We start from the raw sequence: 20,144 nt of genomic DNA on the forward strand, positions 1-20,144 counted from the left end.
ATTTAAATTGTTTTGCACACCGTAAAGAATTAAAAAACTCATTCTATTTATACACTAAAATATTAATTTTTCTTAACTGCTAGTATTTTTCAGACGAGTGAATTTTTTTTAAGCAGGTCTTCTCTAGATCCCTAAAGTTTGCAACAAATTCCTGATAGATCATGTTGAAGTTGCTTAGATAGGAAGCATGGCTCGAGCAGTTTCTAAACTCATTCTGGATTTTTTGGGATCTTCACATCTTGTTCAATTAAGAAAACATTCTCTTCACTGAAGCATTACTTCCAGGAAGACATGGAGATATTTCAATCAAGTTCTGGAGTTATGCATAAAAAATAATTTTCTCAGAGACAATTAAAAAAAATTCACTCCATTTTGAGCAAGATCAGCTCTTCACTCCACTTTAATATTTTCTCTGAAGTCATGTTTATCAAGCAAGAAATTTAACAATATATATTATTTTATCCGGGTGAAGTCCATTTACTTTGGAATGAAAAATAATGAACTGTCTCCCCAAATTTTTGTGTTTCTGGAAGATATCTTAGCAATACAGATCCTACGGATATCTTATATTGTGAATGAATATCCCAGGAACTGAGATATTCGACAGAATTTTCATAAAATTATAATAATTAATACTGAACATATGGGGATATCTGGGGACAAATTATTAAATTTGGGGACATTCTGGGGTTGAAACTTGTTGCGGCACAAAAGAAAAATTCAGGGACTGTCCATGGGAAACGGGGTCTCGCAAGCAGGGAATACAGACTGCAGGAATGCGAAAGAAACAATGCGATAAGGAAGAACGGGCTATAGGAAAGGTCACGAGATAGCTTGAATGATATTAAAAAAGTGCATTCGGAAGAGAAACGATATCGATAGAATCACTCTAGCGTTGTGATAGTTACATTACTGTTTTATTCAATTCCACTGCATGTGAATACGTGTCTTGTTTCAAGTGAGTTTATTTTATTATAATAGTCTATGTCAGTGGCGGCTCGTGGGTATTGAATTAAGGGGGGCTGCATACAAAAATAAACCAAGCAACTTACTTTATTTAAAGATTAGTTCCATGCGCCTTATCTTGTAAGTTGTGTTTAAATGAGACAGGCTCATGTTAGTAGATTTACTGGCATTTAAAAGAATCCTGCAGACAAAATTCCGGCACACCGGCGACGCTGATATAACCCCTGCTATTGCGAGTGTCGTTAAATAAACTATAATTAAATTTTTTTATGCAGATTTGAACCTTAGAAATATCTAACTGGCGATGTTGTAGTTGGTTGTATAATATATATACATGATACATCAATAAATGAAAAAAATAACTGAGCCAGAAATTGAATTCAGAATCTACAAGAGTACGCAACAGGACGCTTGCCTCATTTATTGTGATGTTAGATGTTTCAGATTCCATTATGGTTTGAAAACATTCTAGCAATGGCTCCTTCTTCTCATGAACAACATTTACTGTTCTTATTTTAAATCCATCTTGTTGCCCCAGCTGATGGAATTGTCTTTGAAACACATTAATCTAATATATACTGTGTGGAGATCGAGATAATGAAGCAGGAATACTGGATAAATTAGCAAAAAATATGCGAGCCTTTGTATTTTGTTTAGCGGCTCTTTTCATTAAGAGATTCAACTAATGGGCACTTAATTTCACATTTCTCCTGAATTGTTAAAGTACTGAACTGAATAGACTGTAAATATTGTACAGAATTGAATATTGTTGCACTTGTTATACTCACAACATTAAAGAAAATATATTTAAAACTGCGCGCTACTGACAAACTGCTGCAAATTTTGCAGCGCCTGGAAACTCTGGATTCACGGCAAGGGGCAGCAGGGAGGAGGGGTAAAACTAACGCGTAAAGCATCCGAGACGAGACTGGCAGCTCCAGGGGAGGAAGTGGCTTCACCCTATAGTCCTTGTCTCTGATTTCGCTCTGGCAGCACCAAAGGAGGAAGTGAATTCACTAACGATTGCGTGCATGTCAATGAGAGCGAAATTTAAAAAAAAAATTCGAGCAGCTAAATAGAGACTGTATAATAAATGTATTTCACAACATAAAACGAGACAAGACCACAAATGTCTGGGGGTGCTGCAGCTCCACAGCCCCTCTTCGAAAGCCGCCCCTGGTCTATGTAGTGACGGAGGGTTCCCCTCGCAGGTTATCATTTTTTTTTAATTCGTAAACATATGCTGCGCATTTAATTTCCTTCGGATTGTTCTCTTGCTACGTTCTTTATTTCCACAGCGATGTCACCATCTGTCCTCCTTGGAAGAGGCAGTACTTCCATCGGCCCGCAAGTCTCGCTCTCTCGGCGTGTCTACATACACACGTCAAAACAAACAGTAACGCCACCATTGCTTTCCGGTAATCGTTTCTTGCGCGAGCTATACAAGACGCAATAACTGCGCCAAATGTGCGTGGGAAACTGGTCACTGAACTGTCTGGCCTCGTACTGTCCGCGCAACTTTTCTAAGCAGCTGAGTTCCCTAGTGCTCTCTCGCTGCCCCGTAGCTACACGCTAGCTACCTGCATCAGTTGTAGCCTACGTAGACCTACAGTTATAAAAACATTTGGTATATTTATTTTCAGTATATTCCATTGAATATGGTAGGTGAAAGTGTATGCATTCACAAAATATCAAATATAAATAAATTACATTTTTCTTCGTCAGTGTACTGTACAATACAGAACAATCACAACTCCAATTATTACAATTCGTATCTGACCGTAAACTACTGATGGAATGCGATACATAAAGTCTTTCAAGTAGAAGAGCTATAGGTCTGTTACAGGGGCGTACGGAAGGGGGGGTGTTACCGGGTTTGAACCTCCCCTTTAACTTTAAAATAAATGACATATATTTCATTAAATTTGATTGTTTCCATGGATTTTCCTGTTATGTTAAGTGTCTTAGCTATCATATACAAATAACTGTTGTGTATATAATTGTGTAAGTGTAATAATGACACAAGAATTTTTTATTATACACAATTATACACACGTTAAAATGTGTTAAAAATTGGATGGCTGTGAAAAAAATTACGTTTCAAAGATTTTATAAGAATATTCATGAATATGTTCTAGTAGAACACAGCATAATATTAATAAAATAAATATACCGTAACATAATAATAATAATAATAATAATAATTTACTGTAAGTACAACGATCTCTTCGATCACACTGAGCAAGCAAATGTATTTTACCCGTCTCCTAGACCCCCTCTCCTTCCCCCTCTACCGTTCATTTCTCTTGCAGCTGTTCCTGATCCCTGTGGCCTCTGTAACTTCCGCTCTTCCTCAGTGATTTCTCTTACAGCTGTTCCTGATCCCTGTGACCTCTGGCCTCTGCTTTATCTGCTAGTCTTCATGTTTAAGTTTGGACTTGGGTGATAAATATAAACTAATCTCGGGTTTCGTGTCGGATTCGAGTCTGTTCAGCTCGTACCGGGCCGAGCTTAAGATTTTTGGCCCGTACAAACCTATAACTGTTATCGCACAGTGATTTTCCGAACATCCCGTATTTTGAAATAAAATGCAATTTTAAAGTTACTATCCTTTCTAAGGTTCATTACATTTTTAATGCATAATGAATATCAGATATGTGTTATTTGTTCCTTGTGGATATAAAGTAATATGTGACCCGTTGGGCGAAAAGGGACCTAAAGTCGTGAAAGAAAATTTTACAGGAGAACAAAATAACGAATTTGCGGTGCAAACACTACATTTCTATGTTTTGACAGCTTGCGATATCTGTAGGCTTTTTGTTACATACTAAACTAGGACGTAGTTTTACACAGTGCTTCTTAAATACCTAAATTTTTCTTTTAGTTGCTAAGAAAACAAATGAAAACTTTCATTTGCGTTTTTCTCGAAACGTGCATAATGTAATATCAATATTCAATAAGTAACATATAAAAAATTAAAGCACCTAGAACCATGGATTTTTTTTAATGCTCAGTATTTCATCCTCTTTTTAAAACCACAAAAAACAAAAACATGAAAAATCCGACTTTAGGTCCCATTTCCTGCAACTAGTCACATATTCATTATTATTTACTTAGAAATAAATCATAACAGACATTGACTATAGACTACGTAGTTACACAGAAAACACTTCGTGAATTGGTTTGGAGATGTGAGAGTCTTAAAGATTTAAATCGATATTATTAATAATTGTATGTGTGGATTCGTTGCGTTTAAAATCGTTAATATTGTTTTGGTATTAATGACTCCATAGATACAAATGTACTGTATCTCGCACGTTGATAGTTTTCAATCGTATTTTGTGTGATATCCATTTCCACAATTAAAATTTCACTCCCTCTGTATCTGCAAATAAATTAAAACGGAAACATACACAAACGAATTGTTTGTAGATACTGGGTGGTTAAATTTGTGTAATACCTATTGAATATTACCACTAAAACAAACGTAGTTGTATGTTTTAGGGGAACGTTCGTAAATGGTTTTTATATATTATATGGATATAATTTTTTTCTATCATAGTTGAAGCTGCACATACGAAAACAATATCAATTGAAAGGACAATTCCACAAGTTTTATTAGTGTGCAGGATATAAACTTGGTCAGTACACGTTTGGCGAATCTAACGTTTTTCAATATGGAATCATAGTAACCACTTACGCGTACTTTGGTGTTACAGGCGAAATAAAACAGTATGTGTGAACAAATGGGCTATTCCATCTCAAATCGACCGAAATATAGAGAAAATTGACCTTGCAATTGTTTAATACAATGAAACTTTTTTTGTACGTAGAGAACTGTGATACAGTGCTTTGTGCAAAGTTTGAGGCATCAGAACTTCATAGTATGTATTTAAATTAAAAATATTTAAATTTATCGTATTTTCATAAAATTAGCAACTTTAAACTGTTGTGGCTCCGAAACCCTTTCACCCAATGAACAAAATCATGGTTTATTTTGATGCTGAGAAATTAAAGTTTATATTGACATGTAAACAGTTTTTCTTACTTTTTATGGAAATGGAGAAATTTAGATTTTTCTTCATTAAGACGCCTTTGACCACGAATAAATATTTTTAAAATATATGGTTAGATTCCGCATTGAAAATACAACTAACACATATTTTTTTACTGGTGTACCGTTGATAAAAAAGTATTGAAAATATCAAATAAAGAAAATAAATAGTACGCGCGTGAAGTAATCAGCTGACTGTGAGGCGGGAGCTAGCCGAGACAAGCAAGGCCAGGAGACAAACACGTGCTGTTTCGTCTAGTAGCGCATAGCTAGGCTAGCTTTATCACAAGTTTTCATAAAAAAGGAGTAAAATGACGCCCAACCCTCGGTTATCTTCAGCTCTCGGCCAGTGCGGGCGGTACTGCGCCTTTCAAGTCTAGGCGTGTGAAAATAATTTATTTAATACCCTTGAAACTTATTGCCGAGCCACTATGCAAACAATGCAGAAGTCCCTCTTAATAATGCAAGGTTTTTTCTCAATATTTTTTACATATTTACAAATTGGCTAAAAGCCTAAAAGTAAGTAAAATCAGATTATCTGTCTCTCTGTATACAATAAAAATAAGGATTACTTCTTAACATAACCTACCAAATGTCAGCTTCAAAATGAGCTCCCGTTCAATGTTCTACAGTAAATGGTTCCAGAGTTCTGAGCGCTGAAAGAGGCTTGTTTTTATAAAATACGCTAAATTTGTCTCTCAATAGTACGAAAACCGTTTGACTTTCGATAGTATATTTTTGAAAATGCACTCTCCTCAGCACCTTGTATAAATAGGGAAAAAAATAGAGTATTAAAAATGCGAGTTTTTTTTACTGATCGATTTCATATGGAATAGCCCAAATACAGAGCGTTCCGCTTGGCTCCCAAGTCGAAAGACGCACATCAGATATACTTGCATGACTGGCGTAGATTGCGTCATTATCATGCAATCTTAATTAATAAAATATTATATTTTTTGTTTTATAATGATTAGCCTACTAATACGTGTTATAGGCGCTATTCAAAGTTGTGTCCCTCTACATTCACATATTCTTGACATCTTCTCATAAAATTGTTATTCATGCCATAAAACTCTAAATAATTCTGTATAAAAGAAAAAACCTCGCACAAAATAAGAACTTGGAGATAAAATAAGAAAAAAAAGAATATTGCAAGCATTAAGGAAATACGTATAACATTTGTGTGTGAATAAGAATTTCATCAAAAGATGTCGAGCACATTTCGCCGTCACTATCACATTCATCTTCGTCCAATCTAACTACTTTCATACTCATGTCCTCCGTTAACATAAGGGGCGAATAGATTTCGACCTAATGAGTGCCCCAACCACAGAACAGGATTCTTATTAATAATCGCCAAAAATAGTAGGCAGACATGCAAATGTTTATAGACCAAAATGGGCGTCGTTATAAAAATAACTAAATAAATAATTAAATTAGTAATAAGTAAACAAGTCCACCGCTATGGAGTAACTGTTAGCCTACCTGACTGTAAAAGAGCGGGCTCAGGTTCAAATCCTGGTTGGGACAAGTTACCTGGTTGAGATTTTTTCGGGGGTTTTCCCTCAACCCATTAAAAACAAATGATGATTAACTTTCGGCGCTGGATCCTGGACTCAGTTCACCGGCCTTATCATCTTCATTTCATTCAGACGCTAAATAACCACAGCAGTTGATAAAGCGTCGTAAAATAAGACATAAAAAGTAAACAATTGAATAAAATTATTATGATTTTTCTTAAATATAATAATTATCGTTTAGCTAAAGAAATTTTGCTCCTCCAAAATAAATAAATAAATAAATAATAAATAAATTAATTAATTAATACATTACAAATTAAACAATAAATTAATACATTAAAAATAAATAAATAAATATATAAATAAATAAATTAATTAATTAATGTTCACGTACGATTCCACATGTATGTTAGAAATTGCGTAATTAATATTCGTATAACAAAACAAAAAACTACGCATATACCTAATGATCATGTTTTACTGACAAATAATATTTATGTTGAGAATTTTAGCTGTGTAAACTAACTGAGAAATTTTCGCTAAAAAGAAGTAAGAGAAAATATTTCGTACAGTTTGTTCCTTCATTTTCTTATGATATAAAATGTAAAAGTCTGAAGTAAGAAGAGTAAGATGGGATGTAGGAAGACCGTAACTATAGATAAATTATGTTAGGAAGAATAGAATGCTGGAGTGGAGTGCACGATCTTAGAGTAGTAATAACAGATCAGTAAGGAGAAGTGGACTGTTTGGAGTTAATTTAATATAAAAATTAGTGGAGTTATTAATCAGACTGTTGGGATTTTTATATTAATTGTATGTATATTAAACCTGTTCGACTTGACGGTACTCGCTCATTTAGTATTACATGTGGGTGGTGCTCACTGTCTTAAAAAGGTTGAGAACCCCTGGTGTACAGTGTAGCCAAATATGGAGGCAGTGAGGCCAACATCTATTTATGAACGGAGCGCAGTAGTCTGCGCCTGCAGTGAGACGGTGATGCGTACATGTTTTATATGGGATACACAGTATAACGTTGTGATAAGTATTAAAGTATCTTTTTTTAGGTTATTTTACGACGCTTTATCAGCATCTTAGGTTATTTAGCGTCTGAATGAGATGAAGGTGATAATGCCGGTGAAATGACTCTGGGGTTCAGCACCGAAAGTTACCCAGCATTTGCTCATATTGGGAATCGAACCCGGGCCACCTGGTTTCGCGGCCAGACGCGCTAACCGTTACTCCATAGGTGTGGACGGTATTAAAGTATTTCATATAGTTGTATAAATATAAAAAAGAGCGATATTTTAATTGTTCACTAAAAAAATCCCATAAGAACTCATTTATATTTGGGGTGTCAGCAACACCTCGGGCGTCTTTTAATGTTACAAAATTAGGCGCGACTGTTTAAGGGGTTAGGTACAGCTTACAGCAGTAAAATTTTGGAAATATTCAATATTTTGGCCTTCATTACTTTGTTTTGTACAATAATGAAAATTAGTATGTGTAAATCATTGTCCTTCTGCTATATGAAAAAAAAATTGTACGATTTAAGAAAAATTATTTATTTATTTATTTTTTTTTTTCAGAATTAAAAATGGTGGCAGTGCATTGTGCAGTAATGAAGCGTTTCCCTCATAATTCAAAGCTATCCAACATTTTGTGATGAAATTTTTTGTGTGTATTTATGCATGTCATATCTACAATAAGATGCAAAATCACTTCGCTTTCCTTTGATAGATTGTCTGATAAAAAATAAATTCATTTAAAAAAATGGTCAAATATCAATATTTTCTTCTGACACAAAATAACAAATATATATTATTTTATTAGGTTGCGGATAGAGGAGACGGCCTCCAGATATGGAGGGTAGCTGCGAATATATTGAATAAGCAGTCGTGGACAGCCGATAAGGGATGGTCCTCCAGCTTGGGGGTTGGGCGAAGGGCTAACAACCCATCACCGTAAAAAACAGCTTGTTACGAATCCCTATAATAAGCCTCGGAATTGTGGGAGGTGGGATATGATGATAGAGACTGGATTAATCTTGCACAGGATAGGGACCGATGGCGGGCTTATGTGAGGGCGGCAATGAACCTTCGGGTTTCTTAAAAACCATTTGTAAGTAAGTAAGTATATTATTTATTAAGGAATGTAGTTGAAAAAGCACGATATTCTGAACATGAGTTTCAGCAATAAAATAAAAGAGAGAGAGCATGATAAAGTTAACAATTTTATGAGTTATGAGGGAAACGCTTCATCACTGCAGAGTGAACTGGCGCTATTTTGAATTTTTGGGGGGGGGGGGTAAATATATTTTTTAAATCGTAAAAATATTTTTTTCATATAGCAGAAGGACAGTGATTTACACATACCAATTTTCATTATTGTACAAGATACAGTAATGGAGGAAAAAAATATTGAATATTTCCACAATTTTACTGCTTAAGCTGTACCTAGCCCCTTAAGGGTTTTAAGATGGTATGCATATTGTACTGTATTATTTAAATAACCGTTACCTGCCTCCCTCACTGTTTCCTGAGTTTCTTATTTTTGAGCTTTTTTCTGTGCATAACCATGTGATAACAATGTCATAATGATAACGTTAAAATTGTATAAGTTTTAAAATTCAGTCATAACTCACTTCGGTGAAATTATGGAACAAGTATTATGTCGTTTAAATACTTGGAGCGGAGTTGGGAAATGTTAGAAAAGTGGGAATGAGGTCAGACAACTAGCTAATAAAGCAGCTATAACTTCTGCCCACTGCACTGATGTAATATGAACGAATAAATATTTAAGGATAGATGTTCAAACCAGGTTTATAAAATTGTAGTCATTCCCGTCCTTACTTATGCAGCTGTAAGAATAGCAAGGTGTAAATCTGTATTCCTTTACAGTATATCTACATTGTAGCGATAATGGGATGTTTAACACACTTTCGTTTGAAATTATTTTCGCCTAAATTATTTGGTCTAGATTATGAAATCAGCACATGGTAGTGCTATTTGGTCAAGACACGTGGCAATCGTAGTACACTTTAAAAGGAAATGGAAAGGTTATCATTAATAAGTCAATAGATGTTGGTACTAGACTAGACATAACTAGAAGTTATGGACAACAAACAATTTGTCGCATGGTGCGAATTAATATTTCTGATGAAGGGGAGATAGAGTCCTAGACAGAGATGTCCACACCTGTGGAGTAACGGTCAGCGCGTCTAGCCGCGAAACCAGGTGGCCCGGGTTCGAATCCCGGTTGGGGCAAGTTACCTGGTTGAGGTTTTTTCCGGGGTTTTCCCTCAACCCAATGCGAGCAAATGCTGGGTAACTTTCGGTGCTGGACCCCGGACTCATTTCACTGGCATTATCACCTTCATTTCATTCAGACGCTAAATAACCTAGATGTTGATACAGCGTCGTAAAATAACCCAATAAAATAAAAAAAAATAGACAGAGATTACCACACATAAAATTATTATTATCCTCATTCGATACGGCTCAACGCTTGGTCGCACTGAGTTGCTTGTCTTGCATCATCATCATCATCATCATCATGGATTAGATCATTAATGGTCTGTTCCGGCTCCAAAGTATAGTTGATCACTCCATCTTTTGGTTGGTCGTCCTCGACTTCTGTGACCTTGAGGCTTATAATTTAGGATCATACGGGGCAGCCTTTCTTCATTCATTGTGCTGACGTGTTCAAACCATTTATTTCTATATTCTTCTATTTTTGTTACTATTCTGACTATTTGCAGTTCTTTGCGGATATCTTCATTCCTTTTCTTGTCTACAAGAGTATATCCTGCTACATATCGAAGACATCTCATTTCTGCTCCTTCCACTCTTCTTATCATGCTTTTATTAAGGGTCCAGCATTCCGAGCCATACATCAATACAGGTAAAGCTAAAACGTTACAGAACTTTAGTAAAGTTTCTCTTCTGTTTTTCCTTCCTAGTGTTCTCTTAATTGTACCACAAATATGTTGGAACAGATTTAATTTTCTGTTAATATCGTTTGTCCTATCATTTCCTAGGAAGACCACTAAATAGTTAAAATCAGTTACGTGTTCTATTAAAAGATTATTCACTACTATTTTGGCTCTTACTATATTCTTCCCATGGAACGCCATTACTTTGGTTTTACTTGGCGATATCTATAGATTATATTCAGCAGCAACTCAGCAAATTATATCCAAGAGCAGGCTTAAGATAACACTTGTAATTCCTAAGTTATTGATTGTTGTCAGCTTGCCGGTGATGATAATACATCAATATTATTTGTGCGAGATCGTGCGTATTTGCTTGTTTTCCGCACAGAACCAATACACGGTAAGTGTGAAATACCACATTCAGTATTCCCAATGTAACACACATAACAATTTCCCTCTTCTTACCGCTTAAGCGCGACATTCATTTTACTGCTTTAGGCTTTTAACATATTATATTTAGAGACGTTTAACATAGTAATAATTATAAATTGGAAACTTACCACTGCAATTTCACCTAAATTGCAATGTTAATTATTGTTTTTAAATATGTGCAAAAATGAAGTAAAGTCTACTACTCCACGAAACTTATTGCATTCCTGATACAAGTTACATTAAGGAAGCCGTGAAAAAATCAACAAGATTCCAGATGCGGATGTTATTACTGCAATATGTTATATAAATAATATTGTTAAAATTTTAAAATGAAAAATAAATCATTACATAACCTTACCGTTTGTTTTAAGTTCGCATTTATAGACTGGGGGAAAAAAAGACAGACGTATACCACGGCCTGCTGGAGTATAGTAAACACAGAAAACATTTTATAGCAACAATGTTGAAGAAAGATATTTTGGTGTTCCGAAGTTTGCCGTCATTAAACAGAAATCAAGATGGAGATTTCATTGCAACTAATTAGAAATTCGTCTTTCAGGTATGTAATAAACGATCTTCGCACAAAATAATGTACGATACACGAGCGGTATGTTTGTTTTCATGTTCTCGGAAATTAAAAAAGCTCAACTACGTTTCGCTTTTTTAATCTTTTCCTCGACCATGAAAACGTCAACATACCGCTCTTGTAACGTATATTACTATTTCTTTGCTTACTTTATACTGTACTATATAAAGTATACGTGTATTAAAACAATTACATTTTGTGAGGGGGGGGAGAATAGAAGTTATCCCCTGACAGACATTTTAATATGAATTTATGAGAGGGGGATAACGTTCCAACATGGGGAGGGGAAATCCCCCCCCATCGCACCTTGAATTTGTCATTGGACGAACTATAAATATTATCGAATATTTCATTCCAGGAATTGCGTGCATTTAGTCGCAAGCTGCGATAACACTATCAATGTGTCATACCTTATTAAAATTACTAAGTATATTACGATTTTAAATATACCAACGAAAACATTTGGAAGTTTTCAAGCCTTTCTTTTATATTCTGGTAGAGATAAACAACTCAATTATTTGATGTAAAGATAACTGGCTAGGGTTTAAAAAAATAAGAGAAAAAGCTGAAGTAACGAACAGGTACAAAATAAAAAGTTCATATCTGATTCGGCAGTGATGGGGCGAGTCTCTTGAGACTCTAAACTGTAATTTCTAATAAATACAGTATCTAAGGAGATACATAATTTTATTGGTAATTGCCATTCTGTGTAACACTCTACAAAAGTTTACGGGCTACATATAAAGCACTGTCAAACTTTAGTTGTGAAATGTGTTTGCCAACCCGTGGGAATTTTCCCATTTTGTGGGAAATTTTGAATATAAATTTTGAAAATAGGAGAAATGCAGAGAAATGGGAAAGATTTCAAGAAAGTGTAATAGGGATAAAAGTAGAAAATACGTAGTCATTGGAAAAGAACACATATTAAGTTTATTACGATTCTAGGTAAATGAGTTTCCCTTGAACTGCTTAAATTTTTATTTAGTAGCATTTAAAGGAATGCAAAAGAAATTGTCATTTTGTTCCTATTTTTTTTTTCACGAATTAGCATTTCTAGATCTAGAATCTATTTTTCGGAGTTCGGACCTTGAATTGATGACCTTCTCAATATATTTCAAAAGTTGTGGAGATGTAGATAAGGTAGAAATTGTATGGAAAAAGATTAGAATTACTTATAATTGCATTTTTTATAAAATAAAACAAGTTGCGAATTGATTAAATGTTCTCATTAGGCAGTTTCTTCTCAGCCAGTAACCCAACAAATTCCTTTTCCTCTTCCTGATCAGTTTCAGCATCATTCTTTCTTCACCCACTCTTTCCAACACAGCTTCATTTCTTATTGTCTGTCCATTTCACACGTTCCATTCTTCTCCAGATCTATATTTCAAATCTTTCTATTCGTTTCGTCGTAATGTCCATGTTTCTGCCCCATACAATACCACACTCCATACAAATCACTTTAATAGTATCTTCCTTAGTTATTTTTCCAGAGATCCGCAGAAGATGCTGCTTTTTGTATTAAAAGTTTCCTTGGCCATTGCTATCCTCCTTTTGACTTCCTGGCTGCAGCTCATGTTACTGGTTATAGTACACTCCAAATATTTAAAGCTGTCCACTTGCTCTACTGCGTCATTTAGAATTCGCAAGTTTACCTTCTGTATTTTTCGTCCTATGACCATGCTCTTCGTCTTGTTTGTATTTATCTTCATCACATATTGCTCACAGCTGTCATTTAGCTCCAGTAGCATAATATCCTTTAGTATAATTTCCTCTTCCGCTAACAACGCCATATCATCAGAAAATCTTATGCATTTATTATAGACAGTTATTTTGAAGTAGATGGAGGTGTAATAGACTTGAACATATTTGATAGCCTATATATTGGAGAGCATTACACAGGGCATATCAAAAGTCCGGTAACACTTTTAATATTTTATTACACAAAAACTACTAATGATAGTACTTTCAAACACACGTCAGTTTAAAGTCAAACTCTCAAAGTTCGTTTTACACCTTACAGAGATTCAATGTGTGAACCACGAGTGACTCGGCAGATGTCCAAACGATAATCAAACTCTTCCCATACCCTTTTCAACATATTTTCTGTGACCGTGGCGGCAGCTTTTCGAATTCTGGTTTTTAGTTCCTCTAAATCACGTGGCAAAGGCAGTACAAACACACGGTCCTTTAGTTACCCCATAGAAAAAAGTCACATGCAGTCATATCGGGTGACGTTGGTGGTCATGTCATGAAACATCTGTCCCGTACTCCAGCACGTCCTATCCAACGATCAGACATCTCCATATTCAGGTAAGCACGAACTGTATTGTGGAAATGTGGCGGAGCCCCATCATGCTGAAAGATGAAATCGTCATCGAGATCTTGTATAAGTTGAGGCACCAACCATTGCTCCAACATGTCTAGATATGAATGTCCAGTCACAGTAGCCTCAATGAAGAAGAAAGGTCCGTACAGTTTTCGTTGTGACACCGCGCAGAAAACATTCACCTTTGGTGAATCACGCTCATGTTCAATGATTCTGTGAGGTTTCTGTGTACCCCAAACACGACAGTTGTCCTTGTTAATTTTCCCACTCGTATGGAATGTCGCTTCGTCGCTGAAAATTAAGCGGCTGAATAAGTCATCGTCGTCTACTACGAGTTTTCTTGCCAGCTACAACACGCAGCAAAAGTGAATGTTGGATAGGTCGTGCTGGAGTAAGGGACAGATGTTTCATGACATGGCCACCAAGGTCACCCGATATGACTGCATGTGACTTTTTTTATATGGGGGTTTCTAAAGGACCGTGTGTTTGTACCGCCTTTGCCACGTGATTTAGAGGAACTAAAAACCAGAATTCGAAAAGCTGCCGCCACAGTCACAGAGGATATGTAGAAGAGGGTATGGGAAGAGTTTGATTATCGTTTGGACATCTGCCGAGTCACTCGTGGTTCACACATTGAATCTCAGTAAGGTGTAAAACGAACTTTGAGAGTTTGACTTTAAACTGACGTGTGTTTGAAAGTGCTATCAATAGTAGTTTTTGTGTAATAAAATATTGAAAGTGTTACCGGACTTTTGATATGCCCTGTATTATGAGAAGAAGATGGAAAGGATTGTGGAGATTATTATTATTATTATTATTATTATTATTATTATTATTATTATTATTACATAGTACCTTGTTTGTGGATTATGACCTTACCGTTATGTAACACTTTGTGTGTGCATACAGTGCAGGAGAATGAAAGTGTATCGTAATAGTGTGTGTAGCGAAAAAAAGTGACCTTGACTACAAAAGTATACACTACTGCAGGAGTTCTCCACAGGTGTATCGCGACACAAAATAAAAATAATAAATTTTATGCCATCCAGAAAGTCTCTTTACAACGCATTTTTTTTATTTACAACGAAGTCTTTGATATGGTACGAGTACATTTTATTTTGAGACAGACTTTACCAGTGAAACGTGAACACCTCCAACAATGTTCAGTTTAATTATTTTTCTGCCTGGCGATAATTCGAATGAAAGTTAACACAGCAACAACGCTTAGTAATTCGTTCACTCTTCCCACTTATTAACAGAGTTTAGAATCGTCAGAACATATTGGTCAGTTTCAGTATATTGTATATTATGTGTGAGCAGGTGATAGTGTGACTATTTTATCAAAAGTGCTTTACTTAGATTTTATCAACAGTAATCTCACTAGAGGTTTTGATTTATCTAGAGAAAATCAAAACTCGAGTGGGATTTAATTGACTATTACACGATTAGAAGAAAGTATATAAAGATTATAAGTAACAAAGTGTCCCGCGCCGTGGCGTCGCGGTCTAAGGCATCCCGCCTAGGACTCGCGTTACGGAATGCGCGCTGGTTCGAGTCCTCATGGGGGAAGAAATTTTCTCATGAAATTTCGGCCAGTGTATGGGACCGGTGCCCACCCAGCATCGTGATGCACTTGGGGAGCTACGATAGGTAGCGAAATCCGGTTGCGAATACCAGCTATAACGGCTGGGGGGATCATCGTGCTAACCACACGATACCTCCATTCTGGTTGGATGATCGTCCACCTCTGCTTCGGCATGTGGGCGTGAAGCTAGCAGCCGGCTGGTCGGTCTAGGCCATTCACGGGCTGTAGCGTCACGGATTATTATTATAAGTAACAAAGTACTCCAGTGCAATAAAATATTAATTGACTTACGAAAATAAACCTGTCTTCAAATGTATTATTGCACCATTACGCTAGATGGCAGTTGTGCCAACTATGGAATCTTCATTGAACTCTGTAGACGGTTATTAGTCAAGAAGGCTTTGTTGATTCAGTTTCGTTTTTATTAAAACATTTGCATTCCACTTCAATCATCCGGATCCCAGTAATCAACGTCACTTGACAGATGATTTTCAATAAATCTCAATATTAAACAATCTCTGATACATGACTATCCATAATATCATATAGCAGAAGCTATAACATAACCTAACTAATATACTGTACACAAGTGTTAGAAAAGTTTTAATTAACGACGATGACATAAAAAATAAACATGGATAATTTTAAAAGAAATAATTATTGAATGTACAATTTTCAAATTTGAATGTGGTTGGTGGTTCAATTGATGTTATATTGGACGTGTGCGTAATAGAAGTGGAACTCGTTGACTTAGGCCTACATGGTGTATTCAACTTATTCAGGATTTCCGAATGAATAATTTTAAAAGGAATAATTATTGAATGTACATTTTTCAAATTTGAATGTGGTTGGTGGTTCAATTGATGTTATATTAGACGTGTGCGTAATAGAAGTGGAACTCGTTGATTTAGACCTACATGGTATATTAAACCTATTCAGGATTTCCGAATGGTGCTCTTCATTTATTTGTAAATAGGATTTCAGAAGATGCATAGGTGTGATCAGTGATTTTTATTAATTCTTGTTCTTGAATGCCAATGCGAGTCATATTTGAAACTGCTGTGCATCGACTGGAGTGGTTTGTAATTTTATATATATTTTTTTTTGACGTCCAGACCAGCGCAGTTTCAAATGTTGGCAAAGAAACAAATGCTAGGGACGCGATAAAATTAAACAAATGCTAGGGACGCGATAAAATTAAACAAAAGCTAGGGACGCGATAAAATTGTGCGATAAGCAGCCATGATTGGTTGAAATACGTCCTTTCGTACCGTTTTATTGGTCAAAAGTAGTATGACGTAGTAAGAGTGTAATAGTCATAGAAAAATTTTTAATTCGAAGAAGACAATCTGAATTAAGTTCTAGGTTAGATGACAGCAATGCTAATTCAAATAATGTGAGCGAAAATGCCCTTCAAGGCTCACAAAAACGTACCTGCTGCCTTTCGTAAATATAGTGATGAATACGTGTCGTGGCGATGAATATAAACAAAATCACGAGTGTCTTATATGCGAAAATTTGTTGTCAAATCAGTCGATGGTGCCAAATAAACTAAAAAAAAATATATATTCGTAACTGCCGTTTTCAACTTCATAATTGTACGAATCAGCATTTTCTATGAAAATAGTAAATCTAAACAAAGGAACAGACTGTTGACTCTTGAAGATGATTATGTCTTGGTCTGTCAACCATAAAGTCACGTATAGAGAAATTCTGTACAAAATCACAGCGCAGACTTTACATTAATTTAAATACGTGAGTTTTCAAAAACGATAATAAAAATCTTTTATCGCGCACATCCAGCATAGATAGGTTGGGATTTTTGACACATACCTTTGTTTTTTTCTAATGCTACTCAAGTTGCTGCTTGTTTTTTTTTTTTTAAGACTTTTCGATTGCGTGTTAACATCGACTTATCTACAACACTCGATGTTCGACAATGCAAAGAAATTATCAGTGCTTTTTTCCTAGCAAAACGCGCTTGAACGGCGTTTAGACACCTTTTTCTTGCATTTTTTGTCATACAACAGAAATGCTGTATGTGTGAATAATCATCTTTTTAATATAATTTTTCTTTGAATGCCGCTTGGAGCTTTAAAGTTTTAGCTGGACGAAAAGGAGCTTAAAAACGACATAATTCCCGTGCAGTGATCAGTAATCATCTCCCCGTTCACTAAAAAATATTCTTCACAGAGTTCCACCATCTTTTTCTCCAGAAGAAAAGCACTGGTTGTTATTATATTACTCGTATTATTAATAGAAACAAATAAGTGTGTCGCGATATCGTGGGCGTTCAGTAAAGTGTGTCGTAAATCAAAAAAGGTTGGGGACCACTGCACTACTGTACTGTATATAGAACGAAACGGAGAACTGCTGTCTCACTATAGCAACGGCACGGAAATGCTTTCCCGATAACCTTGGTTTATTTATAGAACCACAAATTAGAGTGTAGCTGATATTATATGATTACTACTGTTATTATTTAATGTTATACGAAGTACAGTAAAACCGGGATTGTACGTAGCTGAAAGGGAATGCTTTAAATTACGTGCAATTCGGAACTACATTAGTATAAATAAAGTTTGAATATAAGATCGTGTTCGAATGACTAGGATTCAGTTTAACAGCTAACATAGAGAGCTGGAAGCACTTTGGGATTTTTTTTTAACTTGTCCAAAAAACTCTGCGGTGACTGAGTGGTCAGACCTCCGGCCTGTCTCGCAGGCGGCCCGGGTTCGAGTCCCGGTCAGATCCATAGTGACACTTGTGGCGGACAAGGTCGCAGTTGGGGTTTTTCTCGGTTTTCTCCCGTTTTTGCCCATATTCGGCAGCTACATCATTCCATCATCATTTCTCCATTTCGTCGTCATTCCATAGCATTCCCCGATCGCCGCCTGGCACTTATCAGAATCTTGAACTGGTTCTTACAAAAATAAAATATGAAGATCATAACTGGATGATCTGTAGAGATCTGAGAGAGTTGTGTATTGTTATTCTTCAGCAGACTCGGTATTGTTCCCATATTTCCTCTGTGACTGGACAGGAGAGCAAGAAACAGTCATTGGGAACAAAAACAGTGGCCACAAAGAATATCCCTTGAACCTGACACAAGAGGAGAAGCAACCAACGCAACTACTCCATGAAGAGAAAAAGGCGGTATAAAGCATTTGATTAAATGTGAGTTGTTAAGTGTAGTGCCGAAAGGTACTTGTGCAGATATGAACCTGTCACACTCGTGGGCCTTAGTTCGAACTTAGGGTTAAGATACAAATTAGATATAGGCCTACTTTAAATGTTATTTTAAGTGACCATGCTTAATTTAATTTAGGATGCTCCTTGTTATTATTATTTTATTATTATTATTACTATTATTATTATTATTATTAAGTATTGTTTTTATTAGTTGTGTTTATTATTAATTGTCATTATTGAGTGTAATTAGTTACCACTGCCACCGGGTATATACCCATTTGCAGTGTGAATAAATACATGCATACATGACAATCTAACAGTTTTTGTAAAATATTCCTTTAATATTCGTCACTGGACGTGTTTCACTTGATCACTTTTCCATATTAAATTCAATGACGCTGCATTTACATTCCTAAAAATGCCAATGCATGTTGCGGAAAAATGGTACGTGATAGAGAAAATCTGAGCTCAGTTTTTAATTCGGTATTCCAAGAAACAATAAATGTAGCATCAATTTTTAAAAAAGTTTTTATGGCCGTTAATTTTGCAGGCTTGTGTTATTAATTGTTCACGAGTGATAAGCAGGAAAAAAAATACATACACTCTGAAAATCCCCACATTTTTAGAATTATTTAAAAAAAAAATCCCTACGTTCCTTTTCATGTGAAAAATCCCTATGCCGAGGGATAATTTCTACATAATATGGCAACAATGCCAGCATCAAACAGCAGCACATCACTTTTACGATAATATTTTTTTTACAACACCATAGGATGCAAAGAGAGCGGATTATTGTAAACTAACATCCTACCTTATAACGCTGTCAGCATTCAAAAACAGCAGGTCCGATATAATACATTATTTTTCTTAAACATTAAACAAATAGAAGAGGCGATAGAAATGAGAAGTGATGCTTACTTGTTTCTCTGCGTCCTTGCGTGCAGCTCTCACGAAGGCGAGGAACCGACTGGTCTTGTTGACGGATGACTTCAGCTTACGTAATCGCATGTTTACAAAGCCTGTCCTAATCATTGTACTGTGGAGGCTCATTTTTGTACGCAATTATCTGTATGTAACTTCTATAATGTGTGTTGTGTTATTGAAGGACAAAAGTCATTATGACCCAGCACTATAACCATTGCTTATCTCTTGTGACGTGCTAACCACCAGATAAGTTCACTTTCACCCACAGCAGTAGACAATGCTAAGATTCGCTGCACGTGACATACAACACAACCAACACCACGTGTTCTTAAACCAGCCTCGTTCGCACGTCGCCAAACAGTGACCTGAGAAATTCTAAGAATATTAGAATGGAATAGAGATGGGACGGAATGAGGTGTATGCCTATGAAGGGGAAATGTAAGAAACTCGAGAAAAATCATTGCGACATTTTCCATCACAAGTGTATGAGGTACACAGTGTAGAGATGGGTAAAAATAGCTGGAACAGTTTTTTTTTTTTTTTAACTGTTTAAGTACGAAACAGGTGAATTAACCTGTTCTAACTGTTCCAAAAAGTGTTACACTACTCCATTGATCACTTCAACGTT

General features: G+C 35.8%; 1 protein-coding gene across 1 annotated transcript in view; it reads right to left on the reverse strand.

Annotated features, from left to right (window-relative positions):
- The window catches only part of LOC138712446 (farnesol dehydrogenase-like), a 105,819-nt gene extending 86,171 nt beyond the window's left edge, over window positions 1-19,648 (reverse strand). Inside the window, exon 1 of the mRNA XM_069844270.1 lies at window positions 19,511-19,648. The gene's annotated coding sequence lies outside the window, so the exon portion shown is untranslated. The remainder of the gene's footprint in view (window positions 1-19,510) is intronic.
- Between the last annotated feature and the right edge of the window lie 496 nt (window positions 19,649-20,144).

Source organism: Periplaneta americana, chromosome 13 (genome assembly GCF_040183065.1).
Source record: "Periplaneta americana isolate PAMFEO1 chromosome 13, P.americana_PAMFEO1_priV1, whole genome shotgun sequence".
Classification (NCBI taxonomy): domain Eukaryota; kingdom Metazoa; phylum Arthropoda; class Insecta; order Blattodea; family Blattidae; genus Periplaneta; species Periplaneta americana.